This window comes from Stenella coeruleoalba (assembly GCF_951394435.1).
Source record: "Stenella coeruleoalba genome assembly, chromosome: X".
NCBI lineage: Eukaryota > Metazoa > Chordata > Mammalia > Artiodactyla > Delphinidae > Stenella > Stenella coeruleoalba.
The window spans coordinates 10,830,782-10,850,765 of NC_137152.1; the positions used below are offsets into that span (position 1 = coordinate 10,830,782).

General features: G+C 53.1%; 1 long non-coding RNA gene across 2 annotated transcripts in view; it reads right to left on the minus strand.

The window, feature by feature from the left end:
* Positions 1-14,387: 14,387 nt before the first annotated feature.
* LOC307180946 overlaps positions 14,388-19,984 on the minus strand; it is an 80,273-nt gene continuing 74,676 nt past the window's right edge. For both annotated transcript variants that reach the window (XR_013825830.1, XR_013825831.1), the window contains one exon: positions 14,388-15,982. This is a non-coding gene — a long non-coding RNA (uncharacterized lncRNA). The remainder of the gene's footprint in view (positions 15,983-19,984) is intronic.

The window sequence follows — 19,984 nt, forward strand, 5'->3', positions numbered from 1 at the left end:
AAGCGTTGCCGTACCCTCACCTGGACCCTAAACCGTCCCCGTCCCCTAACCCTAACCCTAGCCCGAACCCTAACCCTAACCCTTCCCCGAAGCCTGACCCTCACCCGTCCCCTAATCCTAACCCGTAAGCTAACACTAACCCGCGCCCTCACACGCACGATCCCCCTAAAGCGTTGCCGTACCCTCACCTGGACCCTAAACCGTCCCCGTCCCCTAACCCTAACCCTAGCCCGAACCCTAACCCTAACCCTTCCCCGAAGCCTGACCCTCACCTGTCCCCTAATCCTAACCCGTAAGCTAACACTAACCCGCGCCCTCACACGCACGCTCCCCCTAAAGCGTTGCCGTACCCTCACCTGGACCCTAAACCGTCCCCGTCCCCTAACCCTAACCCTAGCCCGAACCCTAACCCTAACCCTTCCCCGAAGCCTGACCCTCACCCGTCCCCTAATCCTAACCCGTGCGCTAACACTAACCCGCGCCCTCACACGCACGCTCCCCCTAAAGCGTTGCCGTACCCTCACCTGGACCCTAAACCGTCCCCGTCCCCTAACCCTAACCCTAGCCCGAACCCTAACCCTAACCCTTCCCCGAAGCCTAACCCTCACCCGTCCCCTAATCCTAACCCGTACGCTCACACTAACCCGCGCCCTCACACGCACGCTCCCCCTAAAGCGTTGCCGTACCCTCACCTGGACCCTAAACCGTCCCCGTCCCCTAACCCTAACCCTAGCCCGAACCCTAACCCTAACCCTTCCCCGAAGCCTGACACTCACCTGTCCCCTAATCCTAACCAGTACGCTAACACTAACCCGCGCCCTCACACGCACGCTCCCCCTAAAGTGTTGCCGTACCCTCACCTGGACCCTAAACCGTCCCCGTCCCCTAACCCTAACCCTAGCCCGAACCCTAACCCTAACCCTTCCCCGAAGCCTGACCCTCACCCGTCCCCTAATCCTAACCCGTACGCTAACACTAACCCGCGCCCTCACACGCACGCTCCCCCTAAAGCGTTGCCGTACCCTCACCTGGACCCTAAACCGTCCCCGTCCCCTAACCCTAACCCTAGCCCGAACCCTAACCCTAACCCTTCCCCGAAGCCTGACCCTCACCCGTCCCCTAATCCTAACCCGTGCGCTAACACTAACCCGCGCCCTCACACGCATGCTCCCCCTAAAGCGTTGCCGTACCCTCACCTGGACCCTAAACCGTCCCCGTCCCCTAACCCTAGCCCGAACCCTAACCCTAACCCTTCCCCGAAGTCTGACCCTCACCCGTCCCCTAATCCTAACCCGTACGCTAACACTAACCCGCGCCCTCACACGCACGCTCCCCCTAAAGCGTTGCCGTACCCTCACCTGGACCCTAAACCGTCCCCTAACCCTAACCCTAAACCTAGCCCGAACCCTAACCCTAACCCTTCCCCGAAGCCTGACCCTCACTCGTCCCCTAATCCTAACCCGTAAGCTAACACTAACCCGCGCCCTCACACGCACGATCCCCCTAAAGCGTTGCCGTACCCTCACCTGGACCCTAAACCGTCCCCGTCCCCTAACCCTAACCCTAGCCCGAACCCTAACCCTAACCCTTCCCCGAAGCCTGACCCTCACCCGTCCCCTAATCCTAACCCGTACGCTCACACTAACCCGCGCCCTCACACGCACGCTCCCCCTAAAGCGTTGCCGTACCCTCACCTGGACCCTAAACCGTCCCCGTCCCCTAACCCTAACCCTAGCCCGAACCCTAACCCTAACCCTTCCCCGAAGCCTGACACTCACCCGTCCCTTAATCCTAACCCGTACGCTAACACTAACCCGCGCCCTCACACGCACGCTCCCCCTAAAGCGTTGCCGTACCCTCACCTGGACCCTAAACCGTCCCCGTCCCCTAACCCTAACCCTAGCCCGAACCCTAACCCTAACCCTTCCCCGAAGCCTGACCCTCACCCGTCCCCTAATCCTAACCCGTACGCTAACACTAACCCGCGCCCTCACACGCACGCTCCCCCTAAAGCGTTGCCGTACCCTCACCTGGACCCTAAACCGTCCCCGTCCCCTAACCCTAACCCTAGCCCGAACCCTAACCCTAACCCTTCCCCGAAATCTGAACCTCCCCGTGCCCTAATCCTAACCCGTGCGCTAACACTAACCCGCGCCCTCACACGCACGCTCCCCCTAAAGCGTTGCCGTACCCTCACCTGGACCCTAAACCGTCCCCGTCCCTTAACCCTAACCCTAGCCCGAACCCTAACCCTAACCATTCCCCGAAGCCTGACCCTCACCCGTCCCCTAATCCTAACCCGTAAGCTAACACTAACCCGCGCCCTCACACGCACGATCCCCCTAAAGCGTTGCCGTACCCTCACCTGGACCCTAAACCGTCCCCGTCCCCTAACCCTAACCCTAGCCCGAACCCTAACCCTAACCCTTCCCCGAAGTCTGACCCTCACCCGTCCCCTAATCCTAACCCGTACGCTAACACTAACCCGCGCCCTCACACGCACGATCCCCCTAAAGCGTTGCCGTACCCTCACCTGGACCCTAAACCGTCCCCGTCCCCTAACCCTAACCCTAGCCCGAACCCTAACCCTAACCCTTCCCCGAAGCCTGACCCTGACCCGTCCCCTAATCCTAACCCATACGCTAACACTAACCCGCGCCCTCACACGCACGCTCCCCCTAAAGCGATGCCGTACCCTCACCTGGACCCTAAACCGTCCCCGTCCCCTAACCCTAACCCTAGCCCGAACCCTAACCCTAACCCTTCCCCGAAGCCTGACCCTCACCCATCCCCTAATCCTAACCCGTACGCTAACACTAACCCGCGCCCTCACACGCACGCTCCCCCTAAAGCGTTGCCGTACCCTCACCTGGACCCTAAACCGTCCCCGTCCCCTAACCCTAACCCTAGCCCGAACCCTAACCCTAACCCTTCCCCGAAGCCTGACCCTCACCCGACCCTAATCCTAAACCGTACGCTAACACTAACCCGCGCCCTCACACGCACGATCCCCCTAAAGCGTTGCCATACCCTCACCTGGACCCTAAACCGTCCCCGTCCCCTAACCCTAACCCTAGCCCGAACCCTAACCCTAACCCTTCCCCGAAGCCTGACCCTCACCCGTCCCCTAATCCTAACCCGTACGCTCACACTAACCCGCGCCCTCACACGCACGCTCCCCCTAAAGCGTTGCCGTACCCTCACCTGGACCCTAAACCGTCCCCGTCCCCTAACCCTAACCCTAGCCCGAACCCTAACCCTAACCCTTCCCCGAAGCCTGACCCTCACCCGTCCCCTAATCCTAACCCGTACGCTAACACTAACCCGCGCCCTCACACGCACGCTCCCCCTAAAGCGTTGCCGTACCCTCACCTGGACCCTAAACCGTCCCCGTCCCCTAACCCTAACCCTAGCCCGAACCCTAACCCTAACCCTTCCCCGAAGCCTGACCCTGACCCGTCCCCTAATCCTAACCCATACGCTAACACTAACCCGCGCCCTCACACGCACGCTCCCCCTAAAGCGATGCCGTACCCTCACCTGGACCCTAAACCGTCCCCGTCCCCTAACCCTAACCCTAGCCCGAACCCTAACCCTAACCCTTCCCCGAAGCCTGACCCTCACCCATCCCCTAATCCTAACCCGTACGCTAACACTAACCCGCGCCCTCACACGCACGCTCCCCCTAAAGCGCTGCCGTACCCTCACCTGGACCCGAAACCGTCCCCGTCCCCTAACCCTAACCCTAGCCCGAACCCTAACCCTAACCCTTCCCCGAAGCCTGACCCTCACCCGACCCTAATCCTAAACCGTACGCTAACACTAACCCGCGCCCCCACACGCACGCTCCCCCTAAAGCGTTGCCATACCCTCACCTGGACCCTAAACCGTCCCCGTCCCCTAACCCTAACCCTAGCCCGAACCCTAACCCTAACCCTTCCCCGAAGCCTGACCCTCACCCGTCCCCTAATCCTAACCCGTACGCTCACACTAACCCGCGCCCTCACACGCACGCTCCCCCTAAAGCGTTGCCGTACCCTCACCTGGACCCTAAACCGTCCCCGTCCCCTAACCCTAACCCTAGCCCGAACCCTAACCCTAACCCTTCCCCGAAGCCTGACACTCAACTGTCCCCTAATCCTAACCAGTACGCTAACACTAACCCGCGCCCTCACACGCACGCTCCCCCTAAAGTGTTGCCGTACCCTCACCTGGACCCTAAACCGTCCCCGTCCCCTAACCCTAACCCTAGCCCGAACCCTAACCCTAACCCTTCCCCGAAGCCTGACCCTCACCCGTCCCCTAATCCTAACCCGTACGCTAACACTAACCCGCGCCCTCACACGCACGCTCCCCCTAAAGCGTTGCCGTACCCTCACCTGGACCCTAAACCGTCCCCGTCCCCTAACCCTAACCCTAGCCCGAACCCTAACCCTAACCCTTCCCCGAAGCCTGACCCTCACCCGTCCCCTAATCCTAACCCGTGCGCTAACACTAACCCGCGCCCTCACACGCATGCTCCCCCTAAAGCGTTGCCGTACCCTCACCTGGACCCTAAACCGTCCCCGTCCCCTAACCCTAACCCTAGCCCGAACCCTAACCCTAACCCTTCCCCGAAGCCTGACCCTCACCCGTCCCCTAATCCTAACCCGTACGCTAACACTAACCCGCGCCCTCACACGCACGCTCCCCCTAAAGCGTTGCCGTACCCTCACCTGGACCCTAAACCGTCCCCGTCCCCTAACCCTAACCCTAGCCCGAACCCTAACCCTAACCCTTCCCCGAAGCCTGACCCTCACCCGTCCCCTAATCCTAACCCGTAAGCTAACACTAACCCGCGCCCTCACACGCACGATCCCCCTAAAGCGTTGCCATACCCTCACCTGGACCCTAAACCGTCCCCGTCCCCTAACCCTAACCCTAGCCCGAACCCTAACCCTAACCCTTCCCCGAAGCCTGACCCTCACCCGTCCCCTAATCCTAACCCGTACGCTCACACTAACCCGCGCCCTCACACGCACGCTCCCCCTAAAGCGTTGCCGTACCCTCACCTGGACCCTAAACCGTCCCCGTCCCCTAACCCTAACCCTAGCCCGAACCCTAACCCTAACCCTTCCCCGAAGCCTGACCCTCACCCGTCCCCTAATCCTAACCCGTACGCTAACACTAACCCGCGCCCTCACACGCACGCTCCCCCTAAAGCGTTGCCGTACCCTCACCTGGACCCTAAACCGTCCCCGTCCCCTAACCCTAACCCTAGCCCGAACCCTAACCCTAACCCTTCCCCGAAGCCTGACCCTGACCCGTCCCCTAATCCTAACCCATACGCTAACACTAACCCGCGCCCTCACACGCACGCTCCCCCTAAAGCGATGCCGTACCCTCACCTGGACCCTAAACCGTCCCCGTCCCCTAACCCTAACCCTAGCCCGAACCCTAACCCTAACCCTTCCCCGAAGCCTGACCCTCACCCATCCCCTAATCCTAACCCGTACGCTAACACTAACCCGCGCCCTCACACGCACGCTCCCCCTAAAGCGCTGCCGTACCCTCACCTGGACCCGAAACCGTCCCCGTCCCCTAACCCTAACCCTAGCCCGAACCCTAACCCTAACCCTTCCCCGAAGCCTGACCCTCACCCGACCCTAATCCTAAACCGTACGCTAACACTAACCCGCGCCCCCACACGCACGCTCCCCCTAAAGCGTTGCCATACCCTCACCTGGACCCTAAACCGTCCCCGTCCCCTAACCCTAACCCTAGCCCGAACCCTAACCCTAACCCTTCCCCGAAGCCTGACCCTCACCCGTCCCCTAATCCTAACCCGTACGCTCACACTAACCCGCGCCCTCACACGCACGCTCCCCCTAAAGCGTTGCCGTACCCTCACCTGGACCCTAAACCGTCCCCGTCCCCTAACCCTAACCCTAGCCCGAACCCTAACCCTAACCCTTCCCCGAAGCCTGACACTCAACTGTCCCCTAATCCTAACCAGTACGCTAACACTAACCCGCGCCCTCACACGCACGCTCCCCCTAAAGTGTTGCCGTACCCTCACCTGGACCCTAAACCGTCCCCGTCCCCTAACCCTAACCCTAGCCCGAACCCTAACCCTAACCCTTCCCCGAAGCCTGACCCTCACCCGTCCCCTAATCCTAACCCGTACGCTAACACTAACCCGCGCCCTCACACGCACGCTCCCCCTAAAGCGTTGCCGTACCCTCACCTGGACCCTAAACCGTCCCCGTCCCCTAACCCTAACCCTAGCCCGAACCCTAACCCTAACCCTTCCCCGAAGCCTGACCCTCACCCGTCCCCTAATCCTAACCCGTGCGCTAACACTAACCCGCGCCCTCACACGCATGCTCCCCCTAAAGCGTTGCCGTACCCTCACCTGGACCCTAAACCGTCCCCGTCCCCTAACCCTAACCCTAGCCCGAACCCTAACCCTAACCCTTCCCCGAAGCCTGACCCTCACCCGTCCCCTAATCCTAACCCGTACGCTAACACTAACCCGCGCCCTCACACGCACGCTCCCCCTAAAGCGTTGCCGTACCCTCACCTGGACCCTAAACCGTCCCCGTCCCCTAACCCTAACCCTAGCCCGAACCCTAACCCTAACCCTTCCCCGAAGCCTGACCCTCACCCGTCCCCTAATCCTAACCCGTAAGCTAACACTAACCCGCGCCCTCACACGCACGATCCCCCTAAAGCGTTGCCGTACCCTCACCTGGACCCTAAACCGTCCCCGTCCCCTAACCCTAACCCTAGCCCGAACCCTAACCCTAACCCTTCCCCGAAGCCTGACCCTCACCCGTCCCCTAATCCTAACCCGTACGCTAACACTAACCTGCGCCCTCACACGCACGCTCCCCCTAAAGCGTTGCCGTACCCTCACCTGGACCCTAAACCGTCCCCGTCCCCTAACCCTAACCCTAGCCCGAACCCTAACCCTAACCCTTCCCCGAAGCCTGACCCTCACCCGTCCCCTAATCCTAACCCGTACGCTAACACTAACCCGCGCCCTCACACGCACGCTCCCCCTAAAGCGTTGCCGTACCCTCACCTGGACCCTAAACCGTCCCCGTCCCCTAACCCTAACCCTAGCCCGAACCCTAACCCTAACCCTTCCCCGAAGCCTGACCCTGACCCGTCCCCTAATCCTAACCCATACGCTAACACTAACCCGCGCCCTCACACGCACGCTCCCCCTAAAGCGATGCCGTACCCTCACCTGGACCCTAAACCGTCCCCGTCCCCTAACCCTAACCCTAGCCCGAACCCTAACCCTAACCCTTCCCCGAAGCCTGACCCTCACCCGTCCCCTAATCCTAACCCGTACGCTAACACTAACCCGCGCCCTCACACGCACGCTCCCCCTAAAGCGTTGCCGTACCCTCACCTGGACCCTAAACCGTCCCCGTCCCCTAACCCTAACCCTAGCCCGAACCCTAACCCTAACCCTTCCCCGAAGCCTGACCCTGACCCGTCCCCTAATCCTAACCCATACGCTAACACTAACCCGCGCCCTCACACGCACGCTCCCCCTAAAGCGATGCCGTACCCTCACCTGGACCCTAAACCGTCCCCGTCCCCTAACCCTAACCCTAGCCCGAACCCTAAACCTAACCGTTCGCCGAAGCGTGACCCTCACCCGTCCCCTAATCCTAACCCGTACGCTAACACTAACCCGCGCCCTCACACGCACGCTCCCCCTAAAGCGTTGCCGTACCCTCACCTGGACCCTAAACCGTCCCCGTCCCCTAACCCTAACCCTAGCCCGAACCCTAGCCCGAACCCTAACCCTAACCCTTCCCCGAAGCCTGACCCTCACCCGTCCCCTAATCCTAACCCGTACGCTCACACTAACCCGCGCCCTCACACACACGCTCCCCCTAAAGCGTTGCCGTACCCTCACCTGGACCCTAAACCGTCCCCGTCCCCTAACCCTAACCCTAGCCCGAACCCTAGCCCGAACCCTAACCCTAACCCTTCCCCGAAGCCTGACCCTCACCCGTCCCCTAATCCTAACCCGTACGCTCACACTAACCCGCGCCCTCACACACACGCTCCCCCTAAAGCGTTGCCGTACCCTCACCTGGACCCTAAACCGTCCCCGTCCCCTAACCCTAACCCTAGCCCGAACCCTAACCCTAACCCTAACCCTTCCCCGAACGCTGACCCTCACCCGTCCCCTAATCCTAACCCGTACGCTAACACTAACCCGCGCCCTCACACGCACGCTCCCCCTAAAGCGTTGCCGTACCCTCACCTGGACCCTAAACCGTCCCCGTCCCCTAACCCTAACCCTAGCCCGAACCCTAACCCTAACCCTTTCCCGAAGCCTGACCCTCACCCGTCCACTAATCCTAACCCGTACGCAAACACTAACCCGCGCCCTCACACGCACGCTCCCCCTAAAGTGTTGCCGTACCCTCCCCTGGACCCTAAACCGTCCCCATCCCCTAACCCTAACCCTAGCCCGAACCCTAACCCTAACCCTTCCCCGAAGCCTGACACTCACCTGTCCCCTAATCCTAACCCGTACGCTAACACTAACCCGCGCCCTCACACGCACGCTCCCCCTAAAGTGTTGCCGTACCCTCACCTGGACCCTAAACCGTCCCCATCCCCTAACCCTAACCCTAGCCCGAACCCTAACCCTAACCCTTCCCCGAAGCCTGACCCTCACCCGTCCCCTAATCCTAACCCGTACGCTAACACTAACCCGCGCCCTCACACGCACGCTCCCCCTAAAGCGTTGCCGTACCCTCACCTGGACCCTAAACCGTCCCCGTCCCCTAACCCTAACCCTAGCCCGAACCCTAGCCCGAACCCTAACCCTAACCCTTCCCCGAAGCCTGACCCTCACCCGTCCCCTAATCCTAACCCGTGCGCTAACACTAACTTGCGCCCTCACACGCATGCTCCCCCTAAAGCGTTGCCGTACCCTCACCTGGACCCTAAACCGTCCCCGTCCCCTAACCCTAACCCTAGCCCGAACCCTAACCCTAACCCTTCCCCGAAGCCTGACCCTCACCCGTCCCCTAATCCTAACCCGTACGCTAACACTAACCCGCGCCCTCACACGTACGGTCCCCCTAAAGCGTTGCCGTACCCTCACCTGGACCCTAAACCGTCCCCGTCCCCTAACCCTAACCCTAGCCCGAACCCTAACCCTAACACTTCCGCGAAGCCTGACCCTCACCCGTCCCCTAATCCTAACCCGTACGCTCACACTAACCCGCGCCCTCACACGCACGCTGTCCCTAAAACGTTGCCGTACCCTCACCTGGACCCTAAACCGTCCCCGTCCCCTAACCCTAACCCTAGCCCGAACCCTAACCCTAACCCTTCCCCGAAGCCTGACACTCACCCGTCCCCTAATCCTAACCCGTACGCTAACACTAACCCGCGCCCTCATACGTACGGTCCCCCTAAAGCGTTGCCGTACCCTCACCTGGACCCTAAACCGTCCCCGTCCCCTAACCCTAACCCTAGCCCGAACCCTAACCCTAACCCTCCCCCGAAGCCTGACCCTCACCCGTCCCCTAATCCTAACCCGTACGCTCACACTAACCCGCGCCCTCACACGCACGCTCCCCCTAAAGCGTTGCCGTACCCTCACCTGGACCCTAAACCGTCCCCGTCCCCTAACCCTAACCCTAGCCCGAACCCTAACCCTAACACTTCCCCGAAGCCTGACCCTCACCCGTTCCCTAATCCTAACCCGTACGCTAATACTAACCCGCGTCCTCACACGCACGCTCCCCGTAAAGCGTTGCCGTACCCTCCCCTGGACCCTAAACCGTCCCCGTCCCCTAACCCTAACCCTAGCCCGAACCCTAACCCTAACCCTTCCCCGAAGCCTGACCCTCACCCGTCCCCTAATCCTAACCCGTACGCTCACACTAACCCGCGCCCTCACACGCACGCTCCCCCTAAAGCGTTGCCGTACCCTCACCTGGACCCTAAACCGTCCCCGTCCCCTAACCCTAAACCTAGCCCGAACCCTAACCCTAACCCTTCCCCGAAGCCTGACACTCACCTGTCCCCTAATCCTAACCCGTACGCTAACACTAAACCGCGCCCTCACACGCACGCTCCCTCTAAAGTGTTGCCGTACCCTCACCTGGACCCTAAACCGTCCCCATCCCCTAACCCTAACCCTAGCCCGAACCCTAACCCTAACCCTTCCCCGAAGCCTGACCCTCACCCGTCCCCTAATCCTAACCCGTAGGCTAACACTAAGCCGCTCCCTCAAACGTACGCTCCCCCTAAAGCGTTGCCGTACCCTCACCTGGACCCTAAACCGTCCCCGTCCCCTAACCCTAACCCTAGCCCGAACCCTAACCCTAACCCTTCCCCGAAGCCTGACCCTCACCCGTCCCCTAATCCTAACCCGAACGCTAACACTAACCCGCTCCTCACAGGTACGCTCCCCCTGAAGCGTTGTCGTACCCTCATCTCGACCCTAAACCGTCCCCGTCCCCTCAACCTAACCCTAGCCCGAACCCTAACTCTAACCCTTCCCCGAGGCCTGAAACTCACCGGTCCCCTAATCCTAACCGTTACGCTAACACTAACCCACGCCCTCACACGTATGCTCCCCCTAAAGCATTGTCGTACCCTCACCTGGACCCTAAACCGTCCCCGTCCCCTAACCCTAGCCCGAACCCTAACCCTAACCCTTCCACGAGGCCTGAGCCTCATCCGTCCCCTAATCCTAACCCGTACGCTAACACTAACCCGCGCCCTCACACGTACGCTCCCCCTAAAGCGTTGCCGTACCCTCACCTGGACCCTAAACCGTCCCCGTCCCCTAACCCTAACCTTAGCCCGAACCCTAACCCTAACCCTTCAACGAAGCCTGACACTCACCCGTCCCCTAATCCTAACACGTACGCTAACACTAACCCGCGCCCTCACACGTACACTCCCCCTAAAGCATTGTCGTACCCTCACCTGGACCCTAAACCGTTCCTGTCCCCTAACCCTAACCCTAGCCCGATCCCTAACCCTAACCCTTCCCGGAAGCCTTACCCTCACCCGTACCCTAATCCTAACCCGTACACTAACACTAACCCGCGCCCTCACACGTACGCTCCCTCTAAACCGTTGTCGTACCCTAACCTGTCCCCTAAACCGTCCCCGTCCTCTAACCCTAACCCTTACACGAAGCCTTACCCTTACCCGTCCCCTAATCCTAACCCGTACGCTAACACTAACCCATGCCCTCACACGTACGCTCACCCTAAACCATTGTCGTACCCTAACCTGTCCCCTAAACCGTCCCCGTCCCCTAACCCTAACCCTAACCTGTCCCCTGAGCCGTCCCCGTCCCCTAACCCTAACCCTTCCCCTAACCCGTCCCCTAACCCGTCCCCTAATCCTAACCCGTACGCTAACACTAACCCGTGCCCTCACACGTACGCTCACCCTAAACCGTTGTCTTACCCTAACCTGTACCCTAAACCGTCCCTGTCCCCTAACCCTATCCCTAACCCTATTGCTTACCTGAAGCCTTACCCTAACCCGTCCCCTAATCCTAACCTGTACGCTGACACTAACCCGTTCCCTCACACGTACGCTCACAGTATACCATTGTCGTACCCTAACCTGTACCCTAAATCGTCCCCTAACCCTAACCCTAACCCTTACCCAAAGCCTTACCCTAACCCCTCTCCTAATCCTAACCCGTACGCTAACACTAACCCATGCCCTCACACGTATGCTCACCCTAAACCGTTGTCGTACCCTAACCTGTACCCTAAACCGTCCCCGTCCCTTAACCCTAACCCTAACCCTTACCCGAAGCCTTACTCTAACCCGTCACCTAATCCTAGCCCATACGCTAACACTAACCCGTACCCTAACACGTACGCTCATCCTAAACCATTGTCGCACCCTAACCTGTACCCTAAACTGTCCCTCTCCCCTAACCCTAACCCTAACCCTTACCTGCAGCCTTACCCTCACCCGTCCCCTAATCCTAACCCGTACGCTAACACTAAACCTTACCCTTACATTACGCTATCCCTAAACCGTTGTCGTACCCTAACCTGTACCCTAAACCGTCCCCGTTCCCTAACCGTAACCCTAACCCGAAGCATTACCCTAACACTTACCCTAATCCTAAACGGTACACTAACACTGACCTGTACCCTAACACTTTTGCTCACCCTAAACCATTGTCGCATCCTAAATCATACCCGTTCCCTAACCCTAACCTTAACCCTAACCCTAACCCTAACCCTAAACCCACTTATAGCACTATAGCTCAGGAAAATTTAAATAACAAGAAACAACCACCGCAAAGTTTAGAGCTGCCCTGTTTACAAGAGCCTCGACTACGGTACAAATTAAATATCCTTGAAAGAGAGAAATGGATAAAGAAGTTTTCGTACTTACGTACAATGGAATATCACTCAACAATGAAATCAATGTCGTCAGGCCCGTACAAGCATAATGAATGGATTTAGGTACGATGATTCAAAGGAAATAAGTCACACAGAAAAAGAAACTTATCATAAGATATCACTTATAGAGGGAACGTAAACTTGGCTACACATGAACTGAATTACAAAACAGAACAGAGTCTCACATTTAGAAAACAAACTTATGCTTTCTTAAGGGGAATGGTGAGTTGGGGTGCTGCATAAAACCAGAGACTGAAATTGGCACAGATAGTATTCCATAAGCCAAATATATAATAGACAAGATATACTCCTTGCTCAACGAATTAGACTCAACACCACCTATTCACCGCAGAGGAATATATCTGACAATAAGAATATTAAAACATATGTATCTATATGTCTCCGTAAGAGACTCAAGTGTGTGTAGAGCAGTATACACAGCCGTGAAAATCAACTAAACCCCATTATTAAAATAAATTTCAAAAACAAAGACAGTGAAGGAGAGAAAGTTCTTAAATAATTCGTTCAGGGCTTGTGATGAAACTTGGATTTACCACATCTACACCCACAGCTGGGTGAGACATAAGGCAGGACATTTGGGGCTGAGAGGATTGGTGAGGTTCGGTGAGCAAATGCAGACCCTTTGAAGTAATACTGTATGCTACCCATTCCCTGGGTCCCAACTCTCCTGGTTTAAGGGATTCTTCCTACAGCTAAAACATGCATGGGAAACCCAGAGGATTGTACACCATGTGATCGGGCAACGTTTCTAAAACCCATCTCATTTTTTGTCCCCTGGTACACGGGTTCGCCATTCCAGACGCTTTACTAAAAATCTCCCCACGTGGAGAGTCAGTGCCTTAAAACTCCTGTTTGGCACAGTTAGCAATTTCTGCGGAGGTTGAACGGGAATAGGGAGAACCAATGAGAGACTAGCTTAGCTTAGGTGTTTGGACGGTCACATTTCACTCTAATTTCCCACCAGGAAGAGGAATTAACAAAAGGCTCAGCGTGCCGTGATGAAACAAGATTAGGGCCTGAAGCAATCCTGCAGTTCTGCGGCCAGCCCACAAGAAAGCGAGTTGAAGAAAGGACCTCAGGGGCACTGTAATTCATAAACCTGCAGAGTTATAAATGACAGCTATCGTCCAAAAATATATTGAGGTAAGGCTGCGAAGAGGACTTGAAAGCATGGCACAATTGCAGGAAATATATTTCAGGAGGTAGATGGAAACTGCATTTAAAGCATATGAAAAGCGGCAGAACTTCGACAGTGATGCACTTGGCCAAAAAGGGCGTATGCGTTTTTTTCCTGAATACATGCAGGAAAAAACGCATACGCTCTTTTTGTCCAAATTAGCAAGCCTGCAACGGAGATCTGCACTACAATGAAGTCTCACTTCCCACCGGTCAAAAGGGCCATCTGAAAAAAGTGTAAAAACCAGAAAGGCAGGACAGGCCATGGAGAACTGGGAGCCTTGTTATGCTGATGGGCGGGATGTAAATGGCCAACAGCCACTCTGGAGAAGTGTATGGTGTTTCCTGAAACATCTAAAAAACAAAGCTACAGAGCCTAGGTTGCTTCCACTTATGGCCCTATAGCTTAGGAAAATTAAAATCAACAAGACACAGCCACCCCAAAGTTTAGGGCTGCTGTGTTTACAAGAACCTCGACTACGGTACAATTTAAATATCCCAGAAAGAGGAAAATGGATAAAGAAGTTGTGGTACTTATGTACAATGGAATATCACTCAGCAATGAAATCAATATCATCAGGCCCGTAGGAGCATAATGAGTGGATTTAGGTACGATGATTCTAAGGAAATAAGTCACACAGATAAAGAAACTTATCATAAGATATCACTTATAGAGGGAACGTAAACTTGGCTACACATGAACTGAATTACAAAACAGAACAGAGTCTCACATTTAGAAAACAAACATGTTTGCTTAAGGGGAAAGGTGAGTTGGGGTGCTGCATAAATCCAGAGATTGAAATGAGCACAGATACCGTTCCATAAGCCAAATATGTAATAGACAAGACCTACTCCTTGCTCAGCGAAGTGGACTCAACACCCCCTATTCACCGCAGAGGAATATATCTGACTAGTAAGAATCTTAAAATCTATGTATTTATATGTCTCCGTAAGAGAATCAAGTGTGTGTACAGACGCATAAACACAGCAGTGAAAATTAGCTCAACCCCATTATAAAAATAAACTTCAAAAACAAAACAGAAAGACAGTGAAAGAGAGAGAAATTCTTAAATAATTTGTTCAGGCTTGTGATGAAACCTGGATTTACCACATCTACACCCACAGCTGGGTGAGACATAAGGCTGGACACTTGGGGCTGAGAGAATTGGTGAGGTTCGGTGAGCAAATGCAGACCCTTTGAAGTAATCCTGCATGTTACCCATTCCATGGGTCCCAACCCTCCAGGTTTAAGGGATTCTTCCTACAGCTAAAACATGCGTGGGAAACCCAGAGGATGGTCCACAGTGTGATCGGGCAAGGTTTCTAAAACGCATCTCATTATTCGTCCTCTGGTACTCAGGTTCGCCATTCCAGACGCTTTACTAACAATCTCCCCACTTGGAGAGTCAGTGCTTGTAACCTCCTGTTTGGCACACTCTGCAATTTCTGCGGAGGATGAACGGGAATAGGGAGAACCAATGAGAGACTAGCTGTAGTTGTTTGGACGGGCACATTTCACTCTAATTTCCCACCAAGAAGAAGAATTAACCAAAGGCTCAGCGTGCCACGCCGGAACCAGATTAGGGCCTGAAGCAATCCTGCCGTTTTGCGTCCAGCTCACAAAAAAGCGAGTTGGAAAAAGGAGCTCAGGGTCACTGCAATTCACAAACCTGCAGAGTTATAAAGGACAACTATTGTCCAAAAATATATTGAGGTAAGGCTGCGAAGAGGACTTGAAAGCAAGGCACAATTGCAGGAAACAGATTTCAGGAGGTAGATTGGAATTGCATTTAAAGCATATGAAAAGCGGCAGAACTTCGACAATGATGCACTTGGCCAAAAAATGCATATGCGTTTTTTCCTGAATATATCCAGGAAAAAACGCATACGGCCTTTTTTGCCAACCAGGGAAGCGTGCAATGGAAATCCGCACTACAATGAAGTTTCACTTCCCACCGGTCAAATGGGCCATCTGAAAAAAGTGTAAAATCCAGAAAGGCAGGACAGGCCATGGAGAACTGGGAGCCTTGTTATGCTGATGGGCGGGATGTAAATGGCCAACAGCCACTCTGGAGAAGTGTATGGTGTTTCCTGAAACATCTAAAAAACAAAGCTACAGAGACTCGGGCACTTCCACTTATGGTCCTATAGCTTAGGGAAATTAAAATAAAAAAGACACAGCCACCCCAAAGTTTAGGGCTGCTGTGTTTACAAGAACCTCGACAACGGAACAACTTAAATATCCCAGAAAGAGAAAAATGGATAAAGAAGTTGTGGTACTTACATACAATGGAATATCACTCCGCAATGAAATCAATGTCATCAGGCCCGTAGCAGCATAATGAGTGGATTTAGGTTCGATGATTCTGAGTGAAATAAGTCACACAGAAAAAGAAACTAGTCATAAGATAACACTTATAGAGGGAATGTAAACTTGGCTACACATAAACTGAATTACAAAACAGAACAGAGTCTCACATTTAGAAAACCAACTTATGCTTGCTTAAGGGGAAAGGTGAGTTGGGGTGCTGCATAAATCCAGAGATTGAAATTAGCAGAGATACCGTTCCATAAGCCAGTAATAGACAAGATATACTCCTTGCTCAACGAAGTGGACTCAACACCCCCTATTCACCGCAGAGGAATATATCTGACTAGTAAGAATCTTAAAACCTATGTATTTATATGTCTCCGTAAGAGAATCACGTGTGTGTACAGACGCATAAACACAGCAGTGAAAATCAGCTAAACCCCATTATAAAAATAAATTTCAAAATCAAAACACAAAGAAAGTGAAAGAGAGAGAAATTCTTAAATAACTCGTTCAGGGCTTGTGATGAAACCTGGATTTACCACATCTACACCCACAGCTGAGTGAGGCATAAGGCTGGACACTTGGGGCTGTGAGGATTGGTGAGGTTCGGTGAGCAAATGCAGACCCTTTGAAGTAGTACTGCGTGCTACCCATTCCATGGGTCCCAACCCTCCAGGTTTAAGGGATTCTTCCTACAGCTAAAACATGCGTGGGAAACCCAGAGGATGGTCCACAGTGTGATCGGGCAAGGTTTCTAAAACGCATCTCATTATTCGTCCTCTGGTACTCGGGTTCGCCATTCCAGACGCTTTACTAACAATCTCCCCACTTGGAGAGTCAGTGCTTGTAACCTCCTGTTTGGCACATCGTTTGGCAGCGATGCACTTGGCCAAAAAGGGCGTATGCGTTTTTTCCTGAGTATATTCAGGATAAAATGCATACACACTTTTTGGCCAACCAAGCAAGCGGGAAATTCAAATCTGCACTACAAAGAAGTCTCATCCTAACACGTACCCTAACCCTATCCCGCTACCGTACCCTAACCTGTACCTGAGACCGTACCCGTTCCCTAACCCTAACCCTTACCCTAAGCTGTACACGAACACTAACCCGTACGCTAACATGTACCCTAACAGTAACACATAGCCATACACTAAACTTTATCCTAACCCTACCCCGTATCCTAACCCTTTCCCTAAACCGTACCATAACCCGTACCCTAATCCTAACCCATCCCCTAACATTAACCCATAACCTAACCCGTACCCTAATCCTAACCCATACACTAACACATACCCTAACCCTAACCCGTTGTCATACCCTAACCTGCAACCTAATCCGTACCCATTCCCTAACCCTAACCCTTACACTACCCCGTACCATAATCCTAACCTGTATACTAACACTAAACCGTACTCTAACACTTACCCTACTCCTAACCCGTGGTCATACCCTAAACTGTACCCCAAACCATACCCGTCCCCTAACCCTAACCCTAAACCTTACCCTAAACCGTACCCTAATCCTAACCCGTACACTAACACTAAACTGTACCCTAACACGTACCCTAACCCTAACCCTTTGTTGTTCCCTATCCTGTACCCTAAACTGTACCCCTTCCTTAACACTAAACCTAACCCTAACCCGTACCTAACACTAACCCATACACTAAACCTAACCATAACCCTGAACGTAAACCGTACCTGAATCCTAACCCATACCCTAACACTAACCCATACCTTAACCCGTACCCTAACACTAAACCATAGCCATACCCTAAACTGTACCCTAACACTAACCCGTACCATAACCATAGCCCTAAACCATACTCTAAGCCGTACAATAATCCTAACCCGTACCCTAACCCTAAACCTTACCCTAAACCCTAATCCTTACCCCTAGCTTAATTTTGTTTTTTTTGTATTTAAAAAAATATTTTCTTGGGTTAAAACAAACTAGCAGAACAACAAAATAGAGGGCTTCGCTGGTGGTGCGGTGGTTAGAATCTGCCTGCTAATGCAGGGGACACAGGTTCGAGCCCTGGTCTGGGAGGATCCCACATGCCATGGAGCAACTAGGCCCATAAGCCACAACCAGTGAGCCCTCGCATCTGGAGCCTGTGCTCTGCAACAAGAGAGGCCGCAATAGTGAGAGGCCCGCGCACCGAGATCAAGAGTGGCCCCCCGCTTGCCACAACTAGAGAAAGCCCTCACACGGAAACTCAGACCCAACACAACAAAAATAAATAAATAAATAATAAACTCCTACCCCCCCCCAAAAAAAAAGAACAACAAAATAAAACAGAAAGTAACCTGAGTGTCCCTCAAAAAGCTAAGTCTGAAATAGTTGGTACTTTTGTTCTATGGACTGTTATGTAGCCTATAAAAAGTGTGAGAGCTAAATCTGTTTTTCTACAGTGAGAAGCATGATATTCCAGATGTATAGAACACCTGGATAAAATGAGAAATCTACACATTATGCTGGTCGGTTCAGTAAATGGGAAAGGATGGCAAGTGGTAAAATATTATCTTTTCCTTTAATTTTTTAAATTTCACTTGTTACAAAGAACTTCAATTATAATTGTACTTTAAAAAAGTAACAATGGAAATTTAAAAGAAAAAATATATATTGTGTGTTCAGTTACGTTTCATAGAATTATGAAATGCTCCACCCTCTGGCCATTATCTGAAAAAGCAGCTTTAAAACCTATGCTAATTGTCACTTCATATGAACAAGTCCTGCAGGGCTGTAAAGGAAACCTGCCTTCATCATGTCTTGCGGGAGGTAAAGGCCAAAGTATTTCAAAATGTGGCACATATTTCAAGAAAACCATTTGAAGAACTAAGCTGTAATAACCGTTTGAAAAATAAAAGGACATGCCTGAAAGCTCAATTTCAAAGGATTATGAGACACATGCAAATCCAACCACACAGAGGTATCAGCTCACACCATTCAGAATAACCATCAGGAAAGAAACTACAAATGATCAATGCTGAAGAGGTTGTGGAGAAATGCATACCCTTAATTTGAAGTGGGACGTAACCTGGTAAGAGTCACTAATGGGAACAGGGTGGAGGTGCCTTTAAAAGGTAAACATTGAGCTACTATATGATCCAGCAGGCCCACTCCTGGGCCTATAACATAAGAAGACAGAATTGGAAAGACACAGGCAGGAAATCTGCACTGCAGCAGTATTACAATAGCCAAGACATGGAAGCAACCAAAAGTCCATCAACAGATGAGTGGACAAAGAGGAACTGTTACATGTAGAGATGGAATATTAGCTCGGGAAAAAAATGAAACAATGCCATTTGCAGCACCATAGATGAGTCTAGAGGTAACCATGCAACTTGTAGTAAGTGAGAAAGTGAAAGACACCTAACGTATATCACTTATAGGTGTTACCTGAAAATTGATAACAATGAAGATATTTCCACAGAGAAAGGCAATCACAGATTCATTGAACAAACTTATGGTTCCCCAAATCGAAAGGTGTGAGGATTGGATACATTACGATATTGGGGTTAACATAGATATAGAAACACATGTGAAATATATAATCACCAAAGACCTACGGAATACCAAGAGAAGACTACTCAACATTGTGTCATAACCTACCTGGGAAAAGGTTCTGAAGAAGAATAGATATATGTATGTGTGTGAAAGAACCACATCTTGCACACCTAGAACAAAAAAAAAAAAAACGTAATCAAATTTGCTGCGATAAAAAATAAAAATTAAATTAAAAATATGAACAAGAAATAATGAGACATAAACTGAAAGGAATTTTTCCTGGCACATCCCATTCTAATTTTCAACCTAGAACAGGACTTCCATTAAGGCTCTGTTGCCCTGGTAACCAGATTTGGTAAAGGAGAAATGCTGCCGCCTTGTGACTGTTTCACACAACAGCAGCTCTAAACCAAGAGGTAATGGTCACTTAATATTCGAAATATGTGCAGCACTGTAAAGGACACCGGGCCTCAAAAATGTCCTGGGGTCGTAATCGACCAGAAAATTCAAAAGACGTCAACATTTCAAGAAGACAATGTCA